The sequence below is a fragment of the Pristis pectinata genome, chromosome 23 (assembly GCF_009764475.1).
Source record: "Pristis pectinata isolate sPriPec2 chromosome 23, sPriPec2.1.pri, whole genome shotgun sequence".
Taxonomy (NCBI): domain Eukaryota; kingdom Metazoa; phylum Chordata; class Chondrichthyes; order Rhinopristiformes; family Pristidae; genus Pristis; species Pristis pectinata.
In genome coordinates, this window is record NC_067427.1 from 4,122,838 (window position 1) to 4,148,846 (window position 26,009).

The window sequence follows — 26,009 nt, forward strand, 5'->3', positions numbered from 1 at the left end:
CCATTTCTAGTTCTTATATTATCATCTCCAAGAGCACCTAGAGAAATCCAAATTCTTAGCAGGAATGTGAAATGGGCTCATCTCTGCAAGGAACAAAGTTATGTAACATGTTTCGTCAACAGAGAGATGTTCATTCATCAGCCAATTTTAATTCATGAACAACCTGTAGCTCACATGGTGCTTTTGATTTGGGCATATGTCCCAAGACACTTGAGTCACTGGAGATACAAGGAGGAATGGTGAGAAGTTTAGTCAAAGAGGAATCCATCTTTTAAAGAGCATCTTAAAAGGACAGTGGAGAGGTTTAATGGGTATGTCCAGATCTTTGACCTTAGATGATCAGAGGGATGGTAGCCATTGCTGAGGCAAAGAGAACAGATGCACAAGAGTTGATAAAACTCACTCAAGTTGCAGAGATAAAAGGCCGGTGCACAAACTGTGTATTACTTAGTCTCTATCAGAATGCAATTTAAAATTTCATTCAAAAGATTTTGTTGTTCCCAATTGTACATATTTGCTACGATTGCCACTGCAAAGTACATTTATACTCAGATCTTAGTGCTGAATAAAATATAATATCTTTACTTGTCAAAGAAAGTGGCAACATATTAGACAAAATAATTTTTCAGTTGATGTGCTCAAAGAGTTAAAAATATTAAACATTGTACAGAAAATTTTGCTTTGATTCACTATGTCTGTTCAAATGCCAATATGCCTGCATGTATTCACCATCTGTGACCTTATCCTGACAGGCCTTTTACACAATCTTTGAAAACTCTTTTACCCAGCTATCAGCTCTCTTCAAAGCTGACACTGCAAAGGTTTAATTCAATCAATATTTGTCAATGCACAAATTAGATTTTGCAAAGTAACAGCCTGAATATTTCCAAATCTTGTGTAAAGAAAGGGAAGGAAACTTGGCAAAATGGTAGACAATTTATGCAAATCTGTTTAAATGTTCACAGACAAATAAACATTTATTTTGCTTTTGAAACGCTCTCCTAATTTGAGTGTATAACAATGAAAGAGAAGTAGGCTGAACCAAAGGGTAGCTTAACGGCTGTCCAACTGCATAAATATTCAGCTGAAGATTACAGGATTCATGTTCAGCCTTCTTAGGTTTCTCCAAAATCCACATAGAATTCGAGGGAACAAAACTAGTGAGCAGATGTCAAACAATGCTGCAGTCTGTCCTTCCTTTCTCTCAATTCGTACTTAGTCCTTTTATTTTCTCAGTCAATATGGCTGGGTCATTCAATGGTTTTCCTATAGACTCACTGTATTGTAACCACTGATCTATGCACAGGACCGCTGTCAGTATTCCCAAATTTCCCAATGAAAGGGCATTATGCTAATTCTCTGTCTCTTACTCAATCTCTCCTGCTAACCTCAAATGAAAATCCACTGCAGTATCCCAAGTCCCAGACTTCATTTCTAGCCTGTTCTGTTTGCCTTAGGGCCCTGCTGCTTGTTTTGACAGTGGATTCCCCCCAGATAGTTGGGATTAGCAGTGCTTGTTTAGATAAACTTGAATCAAGGCTTCCCAATGTACAAGATAGGCACAGCAACTGAGATTTCAGCTACCATATCCTTTCATCCAGATAAACTTGCATTTGCACATAGTTATTCAAACTAGAGACTACGTCAAAGAAAAATGATACACTGAGTTATAGTCTGAGAAAAATGGTTTTTGAAATCCTCTCTGCTGATATAGGAAGACTTTTAAGTGTTCTAAACAAACAAGTAGGTACCACACAACTGTCTCTAGGAGGTTTATTAAACAGGAAGAACTGCACGTGCTTTCTTTCTGGCAGTTAGTTGATGTCAGGTCTGCCTTTGCAATTCAGTCTGGGGAGTTATACAGCATAATCATCATTGCAATATTAAACCCCTCCATTCATTGCGGGGTACATTTAAAGCCTTTTTGATCATCACTGGTTTTCAAATTAAACTATTACACAGACATAAGTGTTATGTAAAGGCACTTGTTTTTCTTAGTTAACCCCAAGGTATACTATTGGTTCTGAAACCAGTTTAGTAATCTGGATTAACACTAGTTCAAATCCAGCAGAGAAGTCTGAGAATTTAAATTCAATTTCTTAAATAATAGCAAAATTGGTAGATGACTATAGAACCATAGAACAATACAGCACAATACAGGCTGTTCAGCCCACCATGTTGTGCCGACCTTCAAACCACTCCTAAGGCTATCTAACCCCTTCCTCCCACATATCCCTCTATTTTAAATTCCTCCATATGTTTACCTAACGAACTTGACCAACGTATCAGCCTCCACTACCACCCCAGGCAGCGCAATCCATGCACCAACCACTGTCTGGGTGAAAAACCACCCTCTGACATCTCCCTTGAACTTCCCACCCATTACCTTAAAGCCATGCCCTCTTGTATTGAGCAATGGTGCCCTGGGGAAGAGGCGCTGGCTTTCCACTCTATCTATTCCTCTTAATATTTTGTACACCTCTATCATGTCTCCTCTCATCCTCCTCTCTCCAAAGAGTAAAGCCCTAGCTCCCTTAGTCTTCCTCATAATGCATACTCTCTAAACCAGGCAGCATCCTGATAAATCTCCTCTGCACCCTTTCCAACACTTCCACATCCTTCCAAAGCGTACTATAAAGTTAGAGACTATAGTGGTTTCCAATTTTGCCACTCTGCTCATGAATTTACAGTGTTAAGCTGCTAGTTTTGTTGCTAACCGTTCCCACAAAGTTCAGTGTCTTTTTTCATGGAACATGGATGTTGATTGCAATAGCAGCAATTATGGTCCATCCCTCCTTATAAATTTAGGCAGTTAGGAATTAACGACATGTCTGAAGTCACATACAAGCCAGTCTGGGTAAGGATGACAGCTTTCCCTCTCTGAAGGATACAGTGAACCAAATGGGGCTTCACAATAATCCAGTAATATCAAGATTACTGTTATTGAGACTGGATTTTTGGTCATGCAGCCAGTTTTTTGCAATGGTCTTTGATCTTCATAACCATGTGTTGGTCACTTCTGTTAATTGTGTCATAGGCAGATACCTCTGCAATGGGTAGATTGGTGTGAATGAAGTCGGGAAAGTATCAAAGTATTTGTTTTTGGATTCTCATGTCCTGACTCTCTTTCCCACGTGGCAGCCCCAGTTATAGAGTAATATTTCAGGGAAACAGGCCCTCTGGCCCAACTCATCCATGCTGACCAAGGTTCCCATTTGTCCGTGTTTGGCCCATATCCTCCTAAACATTTCTTATCCATGTACCGGTCTAAATGTCTTTTAAATGTAGTTATTGCACCTGCCTATCCATGCCTTGTATATACTCATCCAACGTGCCATAATGAGTTTTCGGGGCTCAGTCTGTGGTGATTCATCTTGGTCCCTCTTGCTGATAAACATCAAAATCCTCCCCCACTTAGATTAGGGAGTAATCGGTAGTAATCCACTGGTTTCTTTGCCTTTGAACCCATGAAGGATCTGTAGTCAATGTGTTTGTGGTACAGTGGTTTTGGGGAGAGTGTTTTCCTATCTCTCAGTTTCTCTAAATCTCTGATCTTTCTGATGGACATGGTTGACATTTTTAATCTCTCTTTGAAATGCCTGACAAGTCGCTTGTGCTTCCAATTATCAGCACACTAATGGAGGGAGTTATCAAGGATCCATACTTACTGATAACCTACTCAACTATTCAAAATTTACGCTCTATCAGAACTTTCCAAGTTGGTCCGCGTGCAGAATTTCAAAGTGAAATTGTGGCAACTGTCCTGGGACAAGAGTAGTAATTGAGTTAATGTGGGATCAAAAACCCCTCATAAAATTGAAATCAAAATCTACAGAGGAGCCTCTGGCACAAGAGATGATGGAAGTGCCCACTAGAAGCTGATTATCTCAGCCCCTAGATCAACTAACTGAAACGGTAATTCTGTTTTCTTCGCCATGGATGCTCAGTATTTCCTGCATTCTCCGGTGTACATCATTGCAGGAGTATTTCAGAGCACTACCTTTAACTACTTCTTCCTTCCATCATAAGATCCTGTGGAGTTGTTTGACAATAACTGAAAAAGATTCATCTTCTCAAAAAAAATATGTACAATGCCCAAGCTTGGCAAATAATATTAACCTGTGCCAAGCAGTGACCACCTTCAACAAGAGAATACAAACACCAACCCTTGATAGTCAATGTCATTACTATGGTCCCACATCACCAACATGCTGCAGCTGACTACTGCAAACAACTAAATCACTGAAATAAATGCAGTGCTATCAAAAACACATCTGAGGCATCACATCCTGACTCTCAAAATCCCTGTCCCACCTATAAATCGTGTCAGGACGGTGATGGAATACACTCTACTTCGCTTGATCCTTTTAACTCAGCTAAAGCATCAACAGTCGATTGCCATGGTTCTTTTTCACACACCCAGCTGGTTCAACTCATAGAAGGGTTGCTGATGGCAATACAATAATTCACAAAACTTCCAATGTCCCGCACTTCCTTTTCACAAAATCTGCTCTAACCAGAGAATGTGCCCTCCTTGGCAAATACAGGACCATTTTCAAAAATAGAAACTGAAAGTGACAGCATAGGTATATAGGATGGTGAGGAATGCACACTTTCATTAGCCAGGGCAGAGAATATTAGTGCAGGGAAGTCTTGCTACAACTATATAAAACATTGATTAGGCCTTAGCTAGAATACTGTGTACAGTTCTGGTCATATTGCGCTCTACAGGGTGCAGAGGAGATTCATCAGGATGTTGCCGGGGACTGAATATTTCCATTATGAGCAGAGACTGAACAGGCTGGGTTTGTTTTCCTTGGAGCAGAGAAGGGACCTGATAGAGGTATACAAAATTATGGAAAGTACAGGTAACTTTTCCCCGTGGCAGAGATGTCCAAGATCAAAGGGCATACGTGTAAGGTGAGGAATAAGGTTTAGAGAGAATCCGAGGAACTGTTTTTTCCATCCAGAGGGTGGTTGGAATCTGGAACTCATTGCCCAAGAAGGCGGTGAAGGCAGATGCAACACTTGGACAAACACTTGAAATGCTGAGGCATGGTACAGTAAGGCATAGTAAACTACAGATCAAGTGCTGCTAAATGGGATTAATATAGATGGCAACTTGAAGATCAACAGACACATGGTGGACTGAAGAGCCCACCCTGTGTAGCATAACTCTACAACATTAAATCCATAAGTACTTTGATAGTTGAGTTAAATATTGCAGAAACCTGGATTAAGTTTAATACATCACCATCTTTATGAAATATTTTTAAGATGGAAAATCTCAGCAACATTGGAGTTTTAGTGAAATGAATGCCTACCCAGAGGCCTGGAAACAGCCCAAAATGAAGTTACATTGGAACCATCTGAAGAAGAATCACTATCTCCAGCTCTGTATCTAAAATACCGTCAGAAAACTGAGTGTTTGTACCACTCAATCATCAGCACAAACATATTTTGACTTGAAAAGTTCAGTGTTAAGATTCTGAAGAAAATTTTAAATTATGTTGTTTTGAATTCAAACAATTTTCCAAATGGGGGAATATGTAACATTGGCAATTATGACAATTACCACTCAGGACTACGGATTTACACCAGCAAAACCTATCCTGATATCTATATTTCCTGTTAGGACTTAGTACAAGTGATGGGTCTAAATTCTGAATGCCCTGCTGAAGTTAATGAAACTGCCCAACGGGTTCTCCAGCCATTCCTCCTGCCTGAAGTAACAGGACAACACATTGGTGGCAATACAGGTAAACTACAAACATACTGAACGTGACAAGGGTCAATTAAGCAGTGAAATCAAGCAGTAAAATGAACAAATATATAAAAAATTATTTTGCACATTCCTTGAGTCACAAAAGTGAAGTTTCAAACATTGAACAATCTGGGTGAAATGCTTTATAGGTAGTTTGGTGCAGATTATTCCCAAGGTCAGAGAAATGGAGCACAATTCATTACAGCTACAAGTACATTCATAAATTGAAAACATGTACCTGAAGAAGTTAATGGCATTACAGCAACATGTTAGAAACCTTACGTTCATAAATTGAGGAATACCTACAATGTTAAATGGCTATTTAAATCACTGGAAATACAGTTGTTATACAGTTCACTACATGACTAAAACAGCACAGATCACTGCAAGAATAAGGTGAACTATGTACTGTTCATCATAGTTCAGGTTGTTCTAAGTGAGAATCAGATGATTAAGAGAGATTACTGACCTTGACAGAGATCTTTGTATCCGCTCCAGCCACAGGCAAGGTCCCAGAGAACTGGAGACTAGCCAAGTTATTAACTTTGTTTAACAAGGCTAATAGTGATAATCCAGCAAATTATAGGCCGGTGAACAGTACATCAATTGTAGGAAAGCTATTGGAGAAGATTCTGAGGGAAAGGACTCATATTTGGAAAAGCAAAGGCTCATTAGGGATAGTCAGCTTGGCTTTGTACAGGGCAGGACATATCTTATGAACTTGAAGATTTTTGAGGAGGTGACGAACATGATTGATGAGGGTATGGGAGTCGATGTTGTCTACATGGACTTTCGTAACGCATCTGACAAGGTCCCTCATGGTAGGCTGATCTAGAGGATTAAGACACATGGAATGCATAGTGACTTGGTAGACTGGATTCAAGGTTGGCTTGGCCTAAGAAGACAGAGGGTACTGATGGAGAGCTCTTTCTCTGACTGGAGGTTTGTGACCAATGGTATTCCACAAGGATCACTGTTGAGACTTCTGTTGTTTGTGATATAAATTATTTGGATGAAAATATAGATAGATTGATTAATAAGTTTGCAGACAACACAGGTGTGGATAGTGAAGGTGTCAAAGGATAAAGCAGGATATACTGTACATCAGTTGGGAGATATGGGTAGAGAAATGACAGGTGAAGTTTAATCTGGACCAAATGTCAGGTGTTTCACTTTGGGAGGTCAAATGTAAGAGGAGAGTATACAGTAAACAGCAGGACCCTTAGGAGCACTGATGTACAGAGGGATCTTGGAATGCAAGTCACACAGCTCCCTGAAAGTGGCAACGCAAGTAGATACAGTGGTAAAGAAAGCGTTAAGTGTACTCGCCTTCATCAGTTGGGGCACTGAGTATAAAATTCAGGAAGTCATGTTTGCACTTGTTTCAGACTTTGGTTAGACCACATTTAGAGTACTGACGTGCAGTTCTGATTACCACATTACAGGAAGGATGTAGAGGCTTTGCAGAGGGTGCTATAGAGGTTCAGAAGGATGCTGCCTGGATTAGAGAGCATGAGCCATAAGGAGAGTTTGGACTAACTTGGATTGTTTTCTCTGGAGCGTCAGAGGCTGAGGGACGACCTGATAGAAGTTTATAAAACTATGAGAGGCATAGATAGGGTCTTTTTCCCCAGGGTGAAAATGTCAAATACTAGAGGGCACAGCTTTAAGGTGAGAGGGGGAAAGATTAAAGGAGATGTGTGAGGCAAGTTGACAAAGACATTTTGGGTCAAAGTCCCTGTCCCTGTTCTATATTCTATATAGCCATTTTATGAAACATTTGTTATTCAGAGATACTTTAATCTGTTACTGTTACATTGGAAGAATTTCTAACTATATAATCACTATTCCCTTACATGCACTGCCTTCAGTAAATACTCCATCACATTATGGGCTTTCCCAACTTCTTCCGATTCATTCTAATTACTTCATAAAAATAGTTACTATTTTACAAAACTAATTTAAAAGGGACCAGATATGTAGTCTTTTCGCAGACTTCTATAAATATTTCTCTCTTCTCCCCTCTCCCATCGGGCAGAAGTTACAGGCAGGATAGACAAAGGAGAGTCAATGGACGTCGTTAACTTGGATTTTCAGAAGGCCTTTGATAAGGTGCCGCACATGAGGCTGCTGAACAAGATAGGAGCCAATAGTATTACAGGAAAGGTACTAGTATGGATAGAATATTGGCTGACTGGCAGAAGGCAAAGAGTGAGAATAAAAGGGGCCTTTTCTGGTTGACTGCCATGACTACTTGGTGTTCCACAGGGGTTGGTGTTGGGTCCGCTACTTTTCACGTTATCTGGATGACGGAATTGATGGCTTTGTGGCCAAGTTTGTAGATGATACAAAGATAGGCAAGTGTTGAGGAAGCAGGGAGTCTGCAAGAGGACTTGGACAGGTTGGGAGAATGGGCAAAGAAGTGGCAGATGGAATACAGCGTAGGGAAATGTATGGTCATGCACTGTGGTTTAAGGAATAAAGGCATAGACTATTATTTTAGCCAGAGGGTGGTGAATCTGTTGAATTCATTGCCACAGATGGCTGTGGAGGCTGTCATTGGGTATATTTAAAGTGGAGGTTGATGGGTTCGTGATTAGCAAGGGTGTCAAAGGTGATGGGGAGAAGGCAAGAGAATGGGTTTAAGAGAAAAAATAAATCAGTCATGATCGAATGGCGGAACAGTCTTGATGGGCCAAATGGCCTAATTCTGCTCATATGTCTTATGGTCTTAATGAAGATACAAAAGCCTGAAAGCACGTACCACCAGGCTCAAGGACAGCTTCTGTCCTGCCGTTATACAACTATTGAACAGTCCCCTTGTACGATAAGATGGACTGTTGACATCACCATCTACCTTGTTATGGCCTTGCACCTTATTGTGTGCCTGCACTGCTCTTTCTCTGTAACTGTAACACTTTATTCTGCATTCTGGTTATTGTTTTCCCTTGTACTACCTCAATGCACTGATGTGATGAAATGATCTGTATGGATGGCATGCAAAACAACGTTTTGGACTGTCCTTGGTACATATGACAATAATTAACCAATTTACCAATTACCTATTTTTATGGATTATTTTAAATCCCAGAGGCTGGGAATTTTAAAAAGTATGCTCTGAGTTTCATGAATACCAAGTGTAAATTAATCTGCCAAAGGAATATTGTCTCCAAACATAGCAATCATTTGAAAAGTTCTTCCATTAGACTTGGGCATCACCAGGAAAGCCAGCCTTTAATGCATAACTTTAATTGTCCTGGGGTCAAAGGTGGGGAGTGAGCTAACTCGTGGAGCTGTTGCATTCTGTGTGTCAGAGGTACTCCCACAATACAGCTAGTTAGTGAGTCCCAAGATTCTGAACCATCGACAATGATGCAATGTCAAAACGAACGGTGTGCAACTTGGAGAAGAAAATGCAGATATTTCTGTGCACTGTTGCTCTTACCCTTCAAGCTGGCAGATTAGGGAAGGGCTGTTGAAGAACCCTAGCAGATGGCAGCACCTACCATCTTATAGCGTAGGATATCAAAGAAATCCAAATGAAAACTTTGGATTATCAATGGTTGTTGACAGCAGATTATTCGTCTTTATTGTCATTAGACATCAAAATAGGAAGAGCCTATTTAAATCAAGGAAATTAGAAAAACAAATCAGTAAAAATGTTTGTTAATAATAATTATTTTAAAAACTGAATATTTATTGAGAAAAGATAATAAAATACATATTTAATCAGGTATTTCAAATGCACATTTCTTTCCAATAATTTTAAAACTAGCAGATTGCATAGTGATTCTCAGGTAGTTGAATGAATACAACCAAAATAAGAAAACTTAAGAGAAAAATTAGAAGGGCATAAAGGGGCTATGAAATATCTTTGGTAAGTAAGATTAAGGAGAATCCCATGGCCTTCTTTAGGTACATCAGGAGCATGTGTCTGTCTAAATGCCTCTTAAATGTCGTGCTTGTATCTGATTCTACCACCTCCTCTGGCAGCACTTTCCAAATATCAATCACTGTCCGTGTAAAAACCTTGCCCCTCATATGCCCTTTAAAACTCCTTCTTCTCACCTTAAAGCCATGCTCTCTGGTTTTAGATCCCCCTACCATGGGAAAAAGATTCTGACTACCAACCCTATGTCTCTTATAATTTCATATATCTCTATCAGGTCACCCCCTCAACCTCTTTCACTCCAAGGAAAACAAGCCCAGCCAATCTCTCCCCACAAATGAAGTCCTCCAATCTTGGCAACATGCTGATGAATCTCCTCTGCACTCTCTCCAGCACAATCACATCCTTCCTATAGTGGGGTGACCAGCATTGCACACAACACTCCAAGTGTGGCCCAACAAGCGTTTTGTAAAATTGCAACAAAACGTCCTAACTTTATATACTATGCTCTGACCTATGAAGACAAGCATGCCATATGCCTTCTTCACCACTGTCAGTGAACTATGGAATTGGACCCCAAGGTCCCTCTCTTCATCAACATTCCTTCGTGCCCTACCATTTTCTGTACATGTCCTACCCCACAACTTCTTTGAATGAATCATCTCACACTTGTCAGGATTAAATTCCATCTGCCAACAATCAGCCCAACTTTCTATCTGATCTGTATCCTGCCATAGCTATGGACAAACTTCCTCGCTATCCACAGCACCATCAACTTTTGTGTCATCCACATTTTCATTGATCATACCTCCTACATTCACATCCAGGTCATTAATGTACATCACAAGCAACAAAGGCCCCAGCACTGATCCCTGCGGTACACCAGTGCTCACAGACTTCAATCAGAAAAGCATTCTTCCACCTCTACCCTCTGCTCCCATCACCAAGCCAATTTTGGATCCAATTAGCCAGCTCACCTTGGATCCCATGTGCCTTAACCTTCTAGACCAGCCTACCACACAGGACCTTGGCAAGTGCCTTACTAAGGTCCGTGTAGACAACATGTAACACCTTGTACTCATCAGTCTTCCAAATTAGCTCATCAAAAAACTCAATCAAGCAATTAAGCAACACAATAAATGTAACAGTGAAGATTAATAGCAATCTAGTCTTATATATGCTTCTTGTGAATTTTATAGTAACTGCATCCTGGTAATGAACTTTGATGTTTATTTTTATGGTTGTTCAATGGCATTCCCTATAGTAAATTAAAGCAAATAAAAATAATTTCAGCAAAGTGCAGTTAATAATCATTTAATATGTGCTCAGTGTTATTTTTCAATGCATTAAATTTAAAACGTGTTGCCTGCAGGACTTTGGAGTTCTAAATAAAAATTCCCATCGTCAAATGCAGGCATGCTAAGGAAAAAATTGGGAAGTACTGCTCCAAACTCTTTGCACAGAATACAACAAAGTGTGCATTAAGCAGGGAAGTCAAGATGTAGTCATTACAAAACCCCAAGCTGAGCCTATACAAGATTTCTGAAAGAGAGATTAAGGGAAAGAATTTCAGTTTTGTTAAAGTTGTACACTTCAGCAGATTAGGTTGCTTTTCAACTGACACGATCATTAGCAGGCCAGCAGTTTATGATAAATAACGCAAGAAGCCAGAAGGAAGGGGTCATGTGCATAGAGGTTGTTGAAGTCAAAGGATAGGGTCCACTATCTGGGGTGAAGGCAGAAGAGGAGGACCTCAACATCATATCGGACTTTGAATTCATTGAGATAAAGCCAAGGCCTTTGCTGAGAACATGTCAATTAGGATCAGAGTGGAAGAGCCTTGGTCCAAATATGCTTAGAAGTGTTGCATTTAAGAAGTGAGATGGCGGCAACTGCCACAGGTACAAAGCAAGCTTTAAGGAATTGTGGCATCAAAAACCCCCAGTGAAATTTAAATCAGAAAGCTACAGAAGAGTTTCTGGCTCAAGGGAAGATAGATATAGCCACAAGAAATTGAATATGTCAGGCCCAAAGTCAACAAACTGAAAAATTAATTCTGTTTCTTTCTCTGCAGATGCTGCCTGATGTACAGAGCATTTCCAGCATTCGCTTATTGTACATCATTATTGGAGTCTAGGAAGAACCTTTAACTGCTTCTTCTCTCCATCATAAAATCAGAAGTGGGATTGTTTGCCAATAACTGAACAAGATTTAATTTCTCAAATAATAAAGTATTTTAACTACATGCTGCAATATCTGGATAATGTCCAAGCTTGACAACAATACTCACCCAAGTACCAGGCAATGACCAACTTCAGCAAGAGAGCATAAACATCTCCCTTGATAGTCAATCTCATCACCAGCATCCTGGGATCACCAGTTTACAGGGAACAAATGTGTCACTAAAATAAATCCATTGGCAACTGCAGCACATCAATGGCATGTGCCACACACATTCCAACTCCCAAAGTCACTCTGCCACCTATAAACCACAATGAAATACACTTTACTTCTCTGGATCCTTTTAATACAGCTACAGAACAACAGTCGAATGCCCCACTTCCCTATCACATGCAAAATTCAAGGGTTCCCTCCTTCACTGCTTTTTCCAGTACATCAATGCCTCTACTGGTATCGCTTCTTGCACTTGTATAGAATTCAAAAGTTCCATCGCCTTTGTTGTCAACTTTCACCCACTCTTATATTCACTTTGTCTATTTATGACTCTTACTTTCTCAACTTTTCTACCTTCATTTCAGGGGAAATATTAGCGACCAATATCCATTACCAACCCATGGACTCCCACTGCTATCTTGAAATGACCTCCTTGGACTCTGCTGCTCTTGAGGACACCATTCCATTCTCCCAATTCGTCCAGCTTTGCCATATCTGTTCTGATAACACCTTTCACACAAGTGTTTCTTGAGATATCTTCCTTTTTCTTAACTGTGACTTAAGCTCCACATAGTTGGCAGGACTATTAACTGTGTCTGTTCCATTTCCCACACTTCTGCTCTCACCACCTACCACCCAGCACAAAGATAGAATTCCCCTTGTCCTTGCCTTCCACACCACCAGCCTCCGTATTCAATGTAATCCTCTGTAATTTCCACCATTGTTATTGTTGTGCCATCATCAAACACATCTTCCCCTTCCCTCCCCTCACTTCAAAGGGATTGTTCCTTCCAGAAAGTGCAACACCTGACCATTTAACTTATTCCGTCCCACCATCTAGTGATTCAAATACTCCTTCCAGGTGAAGCAGCAGTTCACTAACACCACTGCCAATTTAGAGTACACCACCCAGTGCTCACATTACAGTGCTCTTCTACAGTAAAGAAACACAGACTGAGCAAACACTAAGCAGAGCATCTCTGTTGAGTTCCAGTAGCCTGTCACTTTAATTCAATTGCACACCCACTCTAGCTTCTGACCGTGGCCCCTTACACTGCTCCACAAAAGCCCAACTAAAGCTCAAGGTACAGCCTCTCATCTTCTAACTAGCCAGTTCTGATGCAATGTTATCAACCTATAATGTAACATTGTTTTTCTCTACTGCCATTGATGTGGTCTGACCTGTCAACCATTCTCACTTATTTCAGATTTCCAGCTACTGCAGTGTTCTGCGTCTCACAGCTCCTCTGTAGTTTTCCTCTTCCCTCTCTCACTTATTTCCCATTTACCTCGCCACCAGACAGATCATCTGTAATTAGTACGATGTCACCACCCTATCTCATCCAGCAGCACCACCTTTTGTACCACTCAGTCTTTCTTGCTCTCTCCACCCCTCCCCCTTCTCTGCAACCTCATACACTTTTGATTTCTTTCAAAGGCTATCATTTGCAACATTAATTCGGCTTCTCTCTCCTCAGATGCTGCCTGACTTGCTGAACATTTCCACTATTGTTTTAAATTTCACAGTTCCAGCAGCAGTATATTTTTTGTTTTACGAACAATTCTCATGTTAATTTTCACTGACACAGCTTCTCATAAAGAATCGTGAGAAACAGAAACTCACCAAATGAAATGATCGTTAAATTGGTTTGCTCAAAGAGGATGGAAGCAGAGAATTAATTGTAAATAAGACTTTCAGACTAAGGGACACACTTTAAACAAAACTGCATGAACTTTAAATAAGAACTGCTTTTTGAAAACCAATAACTTTCCAATTAGATTCTTGCCTACATTCAGTTCTTTGGGGCTAAGATTTAAATGGATTTTATTCTTACTACTCATTCCATGGAAGCCAGTCAGAATGCAAAGAAACCCCAGTCACCCCCAACTTCCACCTAGAATCATACAGCATAGAAACAGGCCATATGGCCCAACTCATCCACGCTGACCAGCGGGCACCTTTCTGTATTAATCCCATTGCCTAACACTTGGTCCATAGCCCTGCACACCTGTATCAGCTCCCTTGAAGATTCATCTCTTAGTTGAATCTCTAATTTTTTTTTGCTGATTTCTTTGTGCAAAGAGCAATTCACAACTTCTTTTAAATAAATGTACTGACAAGAAGTTTGCATTATTTTTGCAAATATGTGCATAAACTGCTTTATTCTAAATACAGTTGGCAAATATTTATGGCAGAATTTTGCAAAATAACTGCAATTGCCATCCAAATACAGGTTTGTAATGATCTGAAGGCAAGACCCCAAACAGGCATGTGATCATTCACACCAGATTCTAGCATTTTTGTTCTTTCTTCCATTTAATTAATCCTTGCAGGAACAAACCAACATATAACATGCAGAACTTGAAATTTGAGCATAAATTTACAGTAACCCAAGCAGATTTGTTATGTGTCAAGCTGCTTTTACCCCTTCCAGTGACCCTGAATTACAACTGTATGGATGCCAAATCCTCATTAATCCACAACATTGCCTTTGGGCTTTCTGAATTACATAAAATGTAAAAGAAATTGCAAAAGAACATTCAATAGTCAAACTGCTAAGATTGACTCTTTAAAAAGCTAACAAGAACTTTTGATGATTGTAGATACTTTGAATTGTAACCCTTTGATTTGGTGGTGGACTCCTGAATATAATCAGTTGGTTTGCTCACACAGCTTGGCTCAATGACAGCACTCTGGTCTTCAAGTCAAAAGGTCTTTGTTCAAGTCTCCCTCTTGGGTTTTAGTATCAGGAAAGTGGCAAATGGAATTCAATCCAGAATTGAGGAAATGCCTTCAGGAGCAGAAAACAAGGCAAGAAACATGGAATAAATGGTAGGATGCTGATGAATGTAGAGGACCCTGGAGAGCTTGTCCACAGGTCCCTGAAGATACCAGGACAGATGATTAAAGTAGCAAATAAAATTGGCCAATGCATATAGAAATATCTTAATCAGCTGCAAACATCATAGACAGAGATCTGGATGCTCAGCTGCCTGAGAAGTTATAAATTAACCACCTTCATGCTAAAACCACACATTCTAATACTAACCGTCAGAATTACTTTTATATAGAACATAAATAGGAAAAAAAACACTAAATATAAATACAAAATAAATATGCATTTATAAGGTGTGTCTTAAAGCCTAAGTCATTCCAAAAACTTTACAGCCAATAAATAGCTTCCAAAATGTAATCACTGTTAGAATTTAGGAAAAGTGGCAGTTTGTACACACCAAGCTCCCACAAACAGCAATGGGATAATGTCCTGATTTTCTGTGTTTTTTTGCATGCGACTGAGGGACATTTGGGCACTGGAATGAATTCTTTTCTTCAAGACATAGGGTCCTTTAGGCCAAGTTGAAATGGCCAAATGGGTCTTGTTTTAGTGCCTGGTCCAAAAGATGGCACCTCCAAGAGAGCCATATTCAGTCAGTACTGCACTGTAACGTGAGTCACAGTTTTTCCTGTTTTCCACAGATGAAGGGTCGCAACCCGAAATGTCGACTGTCCATTTCTCTCCATAGATGCTGCTTGACCCGCTGAGTTCCTCCAATGTCTTTGTGTGTTGCTCAGTTTTCCTGTTCCAATTCTTCTAACTCAGAATGCTACCGAGCCACTGCTAACACATATGATCAAGATTAATAGTTCCCATTACTTCTGCATTGCGAAACACACTACTTTGCATTAGTAATTAACACCAATACTACCAAGCAAAATAGGTGGGAGAAACACACTTATATTTCAAAGAAAGTGTATTAGCAAAATTGCTATGTAGTTACTAACAAAAATTGCTTCAATATCACCATTATTTCAACAGGTCTATTATTTCAGTTCCCACATGCTGCAAATCTCAGCAACTAAAAGTACCTACAATAAGCAATGTGCATTATTAAGAAAAAGATCTTTTAAGCGAGAAACAGTGTTCAATATGGAAGTGTGAGGCCTTTGGGGATGGAAAACAAGGCAAAGAATATGGAATAAATGGTAGGATACTGATAAATGCAGAGGAACAAAGGGACCCTGGAGTGCACCCCTACAGTTCTCCAAAGGTGCCAGGTCAGGTGATTAAGGCACCATATGGGATTGTTTCTTTTATTGGCCAAGGCACATAGAAAGGTCAAGCTCGAACTACATAAGGCATAAAATGCACAAGGCAATGTTCATATTCAGGATCAAAGCACTCAAAATGCTGCCACCTTTAGCAGCAGTGTAAATCGAAAAAAATCAAAAACAATGGAGGCACCCATTTTTTTGGTTGCCAAGGTCCATTGCTTTTCTAATAACAGTATTTGCCTACTCAGGTGAAGCAATTTGCTATTTGAGGCCTTTATAAGTAATACAATGGCCTCAGAACCCTGGAGTTAGGTCGAGAGTTAAAAACAAAAACAGCCAACATTCCTGTCCTTCACCATTATTCACCAACATTTGTGTCCAGAGATCAGGGTCAAGCCAGTCATGATTCCCCTGTGGTTGAATGACTGATGGCCACTCATTGTCTCAGTTCACACATGAAGACTGTCCATTTGCTACACAGTGCTCAGTACCTGTGCAGTTGTACCTCAGCTAGAGTCAATGCTGTCAGGAAAGGAATAAATTAAGTATAAAAACTTACTGCACTGTTGAAGTGGCTGCAGCTCCATTAGCAGCAGCACTGTGAGGTAAATACAATTAAGGCACTCATGACAATTTACATCAGCCACAGATCGATTGCCTGCAGCATATACACAACAGCAGACCTCAAACCTTTCAAATCCAATTATGTAGGTGTTGAGTGAGAACACAAGTGTGGTGGCTTTAAAATCAACCCACAGATTCGCTGCTGCCTATAGTCTCAGGTTGTGGATCAAAGTTTGGCTCGAGTGTCAGACCAGACCTTTGCTTGTGTCCCTGGTTCTAACCAAGCACTTCTCATCATGTTGTGGTACATCCATCTAACTATCTTCCTGGAAGTCTCCTTGCAATTTTGTTTTTGAAGGTTCAAAATTTTTAAAAGACAGAATTGCTGAAAATGGTCCAAATGGCCAGTCTTTCAGAATTAACTCTGTTTTTTGCTGAAACACCAAGACCACATATCATTAAACATACAGGATATTATACAGAGCCCTTTATGAATTTGGGTCTTTAGAACATAGAACACTACAGCACAATACAGGCCCTTCGGCCCACAATGTTGTGCCGACATTTTATCCTGCTCTAAGATCTATCTAACCCTTCCCTCCCACATAGCCCCCTTTATAAAAGCATTAAAAATAAACTACTAATAGATGCTGCCAAATGAATATGTTTTTGCCAACTGGACTTGATAACCCAACCTGATCAACCCTATTCATATCACTGCCACTTAAACTGGTTATATTGTCAGTTAGTTACACCACAGCATGCCTTTCTTCAATCATTCGTTCAGACAAGTGAGCATCACCGGAAGGTTAGCACTTGTTGCCAAGCCCCTTATACCCTTTCTTCTACAAACCTCTCTAGCAGTCAAGAATCAACCAAGGGCAACAGTGGATCTAAGGCACATGGGTGAACAAATAGTTTTTACAATTCAGTAGATTCATAATCACAATCCAATGTTACTTAATTAAGTGAATTTAAATTCCAAAGCTGCCATGGTGAGATTTGAACCAATGTCCAGATCAAGGTCCAGGCCTCTGGTTCACCAGTCTAGTAACATACTTCCATTTCTGCTAAAAAAAAATCACCACCTAGTCTCCTTCCAGGTTAATTTGTCTGATTTGATCATCACCAAGTTCCTTCTGATACACAAATACAAACTGTAGAAAATTCCACCATTTATATAGTGTTCTGGCCAGGTACATTCATGTGGAAATATCATGCCCTATTTCTAAATCCCTTCAAACACTCACCTAAATTACCTCTGCAAATCTGCCCTGTCTTCCATCCCAACTCAGAGCCTCTACTCTTCCACCTGTGGCCAGTTGCCCATTGCTCCCCTCATTAACACACACCCATTACTGGTATACACAGGACTTGAGAATTCTCTGAGTTACTACATCGTGACAGCCCCCTCAGCATCCATTTCTTCAAACCATCATCAAATCTTTTCCAACTTCACCCAACTCCCCTTTGACTTGTTTCCGATTCCCATACCCTTTCCCACCTCACCAAACTTAGAACAGTACAACACAGGCCCTTTGGCCTACCATGCCTGCACCAATGCCAATCTAAATTAATCCTATCTGCCTGCACATGGTCCATATCTCTCTATTCCATGCCTGTTCATATGCCTATCTATGTGTCTCTTAAACATTGCTATCATATCCGCTTTTACCACCTCCCCAGCAGCGAGTTCCAGGCCCCTACCACTCTGTGTAAAAGAAACCTGCCTCACATATCTCCTTTAAATTTTCCCCTTCTCACCTTAAACGTAGGCTCTCTAGTATTTGACATTTCCGCCCTGGGAAAAAGGCTGACTATCTAACCTATCTATGGCTTTCATAATTTTATATACTTCCATCAGGTCACCCCTCAGCCTCTGATGCTCCAGAGAAATGTCCCTCATATTTATATTTAGAAGAGTTTTCTATCTGTAGAAGGATGTTGAATTTGTGATATCTATTATCAAATATAGTGTTAATATTCTCATGAAGATTCATTTCCATTGTGATAGTAATTTATCTAAACTCTTCCTAAACAAGCATTATTCACCCTGTAAAATGCTCCAATAATTCCAAATGTTCTTGTTTTTACATAATTCTAGAATTTCATTAACTGTTGTAATTCAACAATCTTACCAATTGACTACTGGAATGCCAACTAATTGGTATTTGGATAACTAACAAAAATACTACTTTGTATTCCTGAAATGTGCTATTTTGTCTACAGTAAAACAGTAATGTTGAATTTATGTTTTACAGTCAACAGCTCCATTTGAAATTTCATGTACTTAGTGACATCACTCACAAGTTGGTCCCTACACAAAAATCCACTGCAGCTGAAGCTAATTTCATCCTCAACCATCCACTCACTTTCTCCAGAGGGGTTTATTGAGATGCACGAACATACATGAACTAGAGTGAGCTTGAACCTTCAGTTATCCTCACACCTTCACCTTTGCTTTACATGTCATTACAGTGAAACAAAATACTCCTTACAACTTCTTTTAAAGTGCAGGAGTCCATCTCTGAGTTTTGATGTAAGTGGGGGTGTTTTCATCATGATCAAAGCATTATTCAAATACAAGCCATTGTTAAACTATTACAGAAGGGAAAAAGCACCACAGGAACCAAACCCATTAATACAGCCTTCAAGCTTGCAACAACCAAGAACAAGTCCATCAACCAGAGGAGAAATTTGGATTTTAATTTGTACAGTTGAATCATGTACCACATAATTTATTTATCTGATAAAATAGGAGATTGTTTTTACTCTGCATTCACTTGTGGGTGTTTTGGCACAGTTAATTTTCTAAGAGTTTTATTTGCTTGGACTTGAACTTAGCAGCTTTCTGTTCCATGGAATGATGGTTTTTGTCTTGATAGTCAACTTTCTGTTGAACATCGAATCAGGAGCCCTTCACTGACCTAGAAATCTTTGCTGCACTGGCCTCAGCCAATGTCCTCCAGCACAATCCAGACACCAGCAGCTATCCCCTAGTTGTGTGCCATCTTCATATCTTGCTTCCAGCTGTCCTTGTAGCAGAGGTATGGACGGCCAGCAATTTGTGACCCAGCAACCAGTTCATCGTCTTTGGGAATATAGCTGTCATCCATCCAATGAAAATGATCAAACATCATTGGGTTAAAGATAAGTGCATGCTGACAGGCTGAGCCTGACCCAGGACCTCCAAGATGATGACCTTGTTCCACTGAGGAGATGCCTTATTTGTCTATATTTGTTTGGCTGTCTGATGAAAACAACAAATTGGTCCACGCACATGCAAATATCATCTTTTGTAGGAGGGAAAGAGTATTAATCCATTGGAAAAGGTGTAAGATAAAGGATCATTAAAAATGCTCATGGTCTATTTTCAAAAACAATATAATACTTGTTTTAAACTTTATGCTAATGAGTATAACACTGGTATAATAAAAAAAATTAAAAACCTGTTCAGACCTATCCTCCTCATTAATTAGATTTTGACCATGTTGTGTTTAAAAATATTTACATTCATTTACATTTCAGCTACATTATAAATTTACATTTCCTTTATACTTTCAGCTACAGAAAAACAAAGTTTGAAAAACTGAACTACAAGACCTGTCAACTCTCCTTCTCTACCCCTTTAAGTAATTTTTTTTCAAATCAATTTTAAAATTGTAACATGCTGCACAAAAATGTTTTATTTCCCCAAAATGAATTGCAGCAATGTATTTAACATATCATAACACTACTGCTGTAAAAATACCAGAGAGTAAGTGATTATAAGCAAGATTTCTACAAAGTGAAAGCTCATTTGTTACATCATCTCTTTGTATCAGACAGCTTATTTACATTTCAGATTATATTTTTCATGAAACACTGAGATCTATCAGCACTAAGAGTCTGAAATAATGAGGGAGAAAGACTTTTAATAACACATCAGGTCTGCATTACTTCCGTGTCAAAAAGAAAGGTTTCTTCTGTCGTGATGGCTCATTTATTCTGCCCATAAATGAGAAGCAAAGATGAAACTGATGAACTTTTACTGCCCATTTGTCTTTAGCAGACAATTAAGACTGAGGAGATCAAAATGGATTATCATGCCATGCAGACAACCAGCCTAGCAGTCATACATCTCCGAGGCCGCAGATTTGTGACTCCCTTTCATCCCTCCCCTTTCTTCTTATGCTTTTTCCTCTCTAAAGGCAGCAATAGCTTTGTGGCTCAAGGGAAGCCAAAAGCCTGGCCATCATTAGTCAGTCACAGATGCCGATCTAACATGCTTTTTCTGTTTCTAAAGGATCGAGCCACAATAATTTGTGACAGAGTCCCCCACAGTAGCATAAAGACCTTTAGGAATAAAATTTCACTGGTAGTAGCAGCTCCAACAGAAGCCTCTGATCCACTGCAAAGACTACAGTACATCTAAAATTTATTTTACCCACAAACAAGCAGAAAAATTCATATTTTGTAGTCGTCTTTTCATGTAATACTTTAAAAAAAAAATCATTTTTTCTTTGGCAGTTACATGGCCATGACTCAGTGTAAAGTTTACTTCTACCAGACAAACCAACAAATAGGCCTTTCCTGCCTGACAAGAAGGCCACCATTTTCCAATTAAGTGCAAAAACACAGCAAACATTTGTACAAATAGGGACAATTTCTGAATGCCAAATGTGCTGTACACCTTTATTAAGGTGTGTAGATATTGTTCTAGAGCAATTAATTCAGAAATACTTAGAGAAGTGCACTATATAAACATTAAAACATGAAGTAAAATGAGATTTGCTTATTAATAAGGACTTGCATGTACCCTAGATGATTTACAGAACAGCAAACACAACAGAAGCTTCAGGTGACATCATAAGGTTAAACAGCTCAAGGAGTTTAAAACCACTGTCAAAACCTACCGATGAAAAGTCACTCCCATGCATCCATGATTAGGCTGTTTTACCACTGATGCCAAGCTCCAATGCACACATCATACATTCTTGCTTTATTTACATTTGTCAAGATGAAGACTTTTTTTTTGAAAGGTCTAGGCATAAAACGGGTGTTGTATGAAATGTTATTGTTGCAATATTTTACCTAATTATATTAGCAATATTTCAAATATTCACATTAAAGGTTTATTTGTTATATATAACACAACAGGATTATGATCTGATAAATATAGATCATCCTTTCTCCTTCCTTTTTTCCGCATGACACCTGTAAAACGTATCTTTTTCTGATGAAGAAAATTTGTAGGTATCCTGTCTTCTACCCTGTTTAAATAGACTTCAGCAATCAAGATCAATTAGTGAATTGTATTCCCTTTCTAAAACGGGATATCAGTGCAAGGTACTTCACCTTCTTTGAGGTGGCCAGGATTCAGGTCCTTAAAATATGGTACACAACACAATTTATATTTGGATTTTATACACCTTGTTGTCAATATTACAAATGATTCAAGTTTTCACTGTAAAACAGTGACTTAAAATTAATTTGCATTGAATATTTGGTAGTAAAAAATTAAGACACCTTAAATACAATATAAAAATCTTGCAATGTTAATGATATTCTCTAAGAATGAAAAGCTGAGCAAAAATAGATTTTGGAAGGATATTTTTTCTTATCCTAACTACTTGCTTAAAAATTCATGCTCCCCAATAATTAAGTGGGGAAAATACATCATTTATTACAAAGAGCCACACAGAGCAGGAAAGTTGGAAAGCTGAAGTCACTCCAAGTTCAGTAAGTCACCTTCAGCTGAAAATGAACGCTGAGGTTGTCTGCAGAACCTGGGATATGACTTGCACCCAATGGAGCGCACTAGAGCAGGGCAGATCCACCAGAACATCCCCTCTCAGTTCCTTTCTTGTCTCACCCATAAAGAATGGACATATCACTGAAGCAGCACTCCCAAGGCACCCACAAAATTGTACTCTGACAAGAGACAGCAGAATTAGCGGCAACAACTTTCATCAGTATGGCTCCCTTAATTAATCAAAACATCTCAAGGTAGTTCACAGAAACATTGGCAAAAACATAATGACACACAGCGACATGAAACAGGACAGAGGGCTGAAGCTCAGTCAGAGGTGGTTTTAAGGAGCACTGCAAGGTTGTCATGGGTGGGGGTGAGCAGTTAGAGGTTCAAAAAAGAAATCAGATGTTAGGGCAAAGGCATGGTTGCCAAAGGTGAAACGATTAAATTCATCAACGTACAGGAGGCCAGAGATGGTGCCACATAAAGGACCGTGGGGCTGGCTTAGATTGTAGAAGTAGTGAAGAATAAGACCATCAAGAGTTTTGAAAAAGAAAATTTTAAAATCAAGGTACTGCTTAACTGGGAGCCAATTTAAATCAGGGGTGTTGGTACAAGTTAGTAAAAAAAAAGCAACAGTTTTGGATGAATGCAGGTTTATGAAGAGATAAAGAAAGGAAAGAGCCCTGGAATATGTTGCATCTCGGTGTAAGAGAGGTAGATAAGGGATTCAACAGATGAGCTGGGCAGGGGTGGTGCCAAAGAATATTAGAGAGGTCAAAAAGACAGTCCCAGTGTTGTCCAAAGGTCATCTTAAATATAACACTGAGCTTGCAAAGAACCTACTGCAGCTTAAGACATTTGCTAGAGAGGGGACAGGAGCTGTTAGCCAGTGAAAGATAACTGACAGGAACAGGAAGGAGATGCCTTCAATTTAGTTGGTGGAAATTTTTGCTCATCCAGAATTAAATGTCAGACAAGCAGTCTGACAAGTAAAAGACAAGGGAACTGAGAGCAAGATAGAGCTTGTTATCAGCAACATGTAGAAGGTCTGGGTGCTGTGCTTTTGGATGCTACTGAGCAGGAGCAAATAGTTAAAGAAATTGGGGGAGCTAAGGGTAGATCCTTGGAAGATACCAAAGATGACAGTCTAAGAGTAGGAAGAGAAGCCTTTGCTGATGATTCTCTGGCTACAACTGGACAGATAAGAATGGAACCAGGCAAGTGAAGTCCCACCAAGCTAGACGAGACTGGGAATAGCCAATCAATCAAGAGAAAAAGTTGCTCACTGCTCAAGAAGGACAAAGAGGGATAGAGCTCTGCTACGTTCACACAGGATGTCACGTGTGACTTTGACCAGAAATACTTCTGTATTGTGCCAGGTTGAAAATTTAGCGGGATTCAAACAAAGAGCACTGGGTTAACATTGGCACAAATTTGGAAATATGCCACTGTTGAAGGGTGAAGTGGAAGCAAGGTTTATAATAAGGTTGGGTGATGGGGGGAAACATTTTTTTAAGGTGCGATCGACGATGGCATTTGTGAAGGACAGAGGACTGTATCCAAGAAGAAGAAAAAGTACCCGAGAAAAGGGAGCTGTTTTCAACATGTTATGATGGTGCACATCATGTGGCCCATGGGATATCTCCATCCAGCATGTCTCAATAAGCGGCAGTTTGCCAGAGTTCACTGTTTCCCCACTAAGCTTAACTGCAACAGCAACCTGATCCCCAAAGCCAGCTTCTGATCCAGAAGGCCCTAAGAAGTGCAGGGACTTCCTGTCAAAAATGGCAAACACTGCCCCTGAAGAGCTTTGGGCCAACGTCACAGAATCTGGTATAACAACTGTTGAAATTGTCAAAAGACTTTTTTTTGCCTCTGATATTCACAAACATTCACAAATATTCAAAACTTTAAAAAAATAACAATTTTAATAGAATGATTAAAAAATTATAATAATTTAAAAGATAATTTAAATTAAAACACTGATGCACTAGAAACCACTTAAAATAAATACATTTACATTAGCAACCAAATTAACTCAGAAAAATGTACATTACCTTAAATATACCCAAATCCCTCAAACCATTCCTCTTTGAAAGAGAGTCACTGAACCTGAACCAGGTATAAACTGCCATAGATTTAGCTCCAGATAATCCGAGAGTAACTGCTGGGAAAATGGAGGAAGCTGACACTGTTGTTGGACTCCATGAGTTCAATATCAAAGCCTAATCTAACGATATCAGCAAGAATAGGGTATTGGTGAGACTACATCTGGAGTACCATGTACAATGTTAGACACCTCATTTAAGATATTGATGCACTGCAAGCAGTTCAGAGAGGTTTAACAACCAATACTTGAAATGAGCCGATTGTCTGATGAGGAGAGGTCAGACTGGCTAGTCTTGTAAGCACTGGAGTTCAGAAAAATGAGAGGTAATTTGATTGAAGTATGCAAGATCCTGAGGGGGGTTTGGCAGGGTAAATGTACAGAGGCTGTTTCCTCATGTTCGAGAACCTAGAACTTGGCTCACTGTTCAAAAATAAAAGGTTGTCAATTTAAGACAGAAATTAGGCGATTTATTTTTTTTCCCTCTGGAACTCTCTTCCTCAAAGTGGAAGCAGAGTCTTTGAATATTTTTAACGCAGAGTCAGATAGATTCTTGTTAAGTAGCTAACAGGAATGTGAAGTTGAGGTTGCAATCAGATCAGTCATGACCTTATTAAATGTAGAGCAGGCTCAAGGGGTCAAGTGGCCTACTCCTGCTCCTAGTTGTACGTTCGTACAATCTCTCAAGAAGTTGAGGACTTCCGCGCTCCCATAAGTGGCCCTCAGAAGGTATTCAGATTGGCAAAATAAAACTCCCTGGGAAGAGATTTGCATGGCTGAGCTAAGCACAAGGGTCAGGAAGGGAAATGGGGTAGATAGCAATTTGATGCTAACAGGGACAAGGGAACAGGAGGTGGGTGTCATGCATAAGACAGGTTTGGAGAAAGTGAGAGGGGAGATGGATGAACAATTGAGAAAGACACATTCAGCACTGGGGCAGGTAGACGGACTCCATGAGCAAGAGGAGCGGAGGGAAGTGACAGATACCACTGACCACATGGTCTCAATCTTATCAGCTGCTCTCACTCGTGTTGTCGAGAAAGGAAGGCTGTGAAGACAAGCAATGGAGGTTTTAACGAGGGTTTGCAGAAGAGAAAAGAAGCTGGGATTTATGTTTGCATTGCAAGACTACGCTGGAATAGTGAGTAGCTTTGGCGGATCTTAAGGATCAAAAAGGATTTAATTGGAGGTGGGGTGGGAGAATTAAATAATGTTAAGAATGAACTACTGACCATAAAGGATTTTTAATATTTACTCATACTGTGAGAGGAAGGAAATGAGTCAAGCAAATCAGGCCATTCCCACAAAAATGATGATGGATCAAATGGCAAGAAGACTGACATATTTAGGCGATTAAATAAATTTGGAACAATACTTTTGAATAGTCATAAAAATCCATCTGATTCATTGATATCCTACAGGGGAAGAAAATACTTCCCCTACTCGCTCTGGAGGTTATGTGTCATATAATCTCCAGAACTACTGATGTGGGTTGACTTT

At 39.6% G+C, this 26,009-nt stretch overlaps 1 protein-coding gene across 5 annotated transcripts in view; it reads right to left on the reverse strand.

Moving 5' to 3' along the window:
- LOC127582046 (DENN domain-containing protein 1A-like) overlaps positions 1-26,009 on the reverse strand; it is a 437,758-nt gene that overhangs the window by 291,625 nt on the left and 120,124 nt on the right. The window lies entirely within an intron of this gene.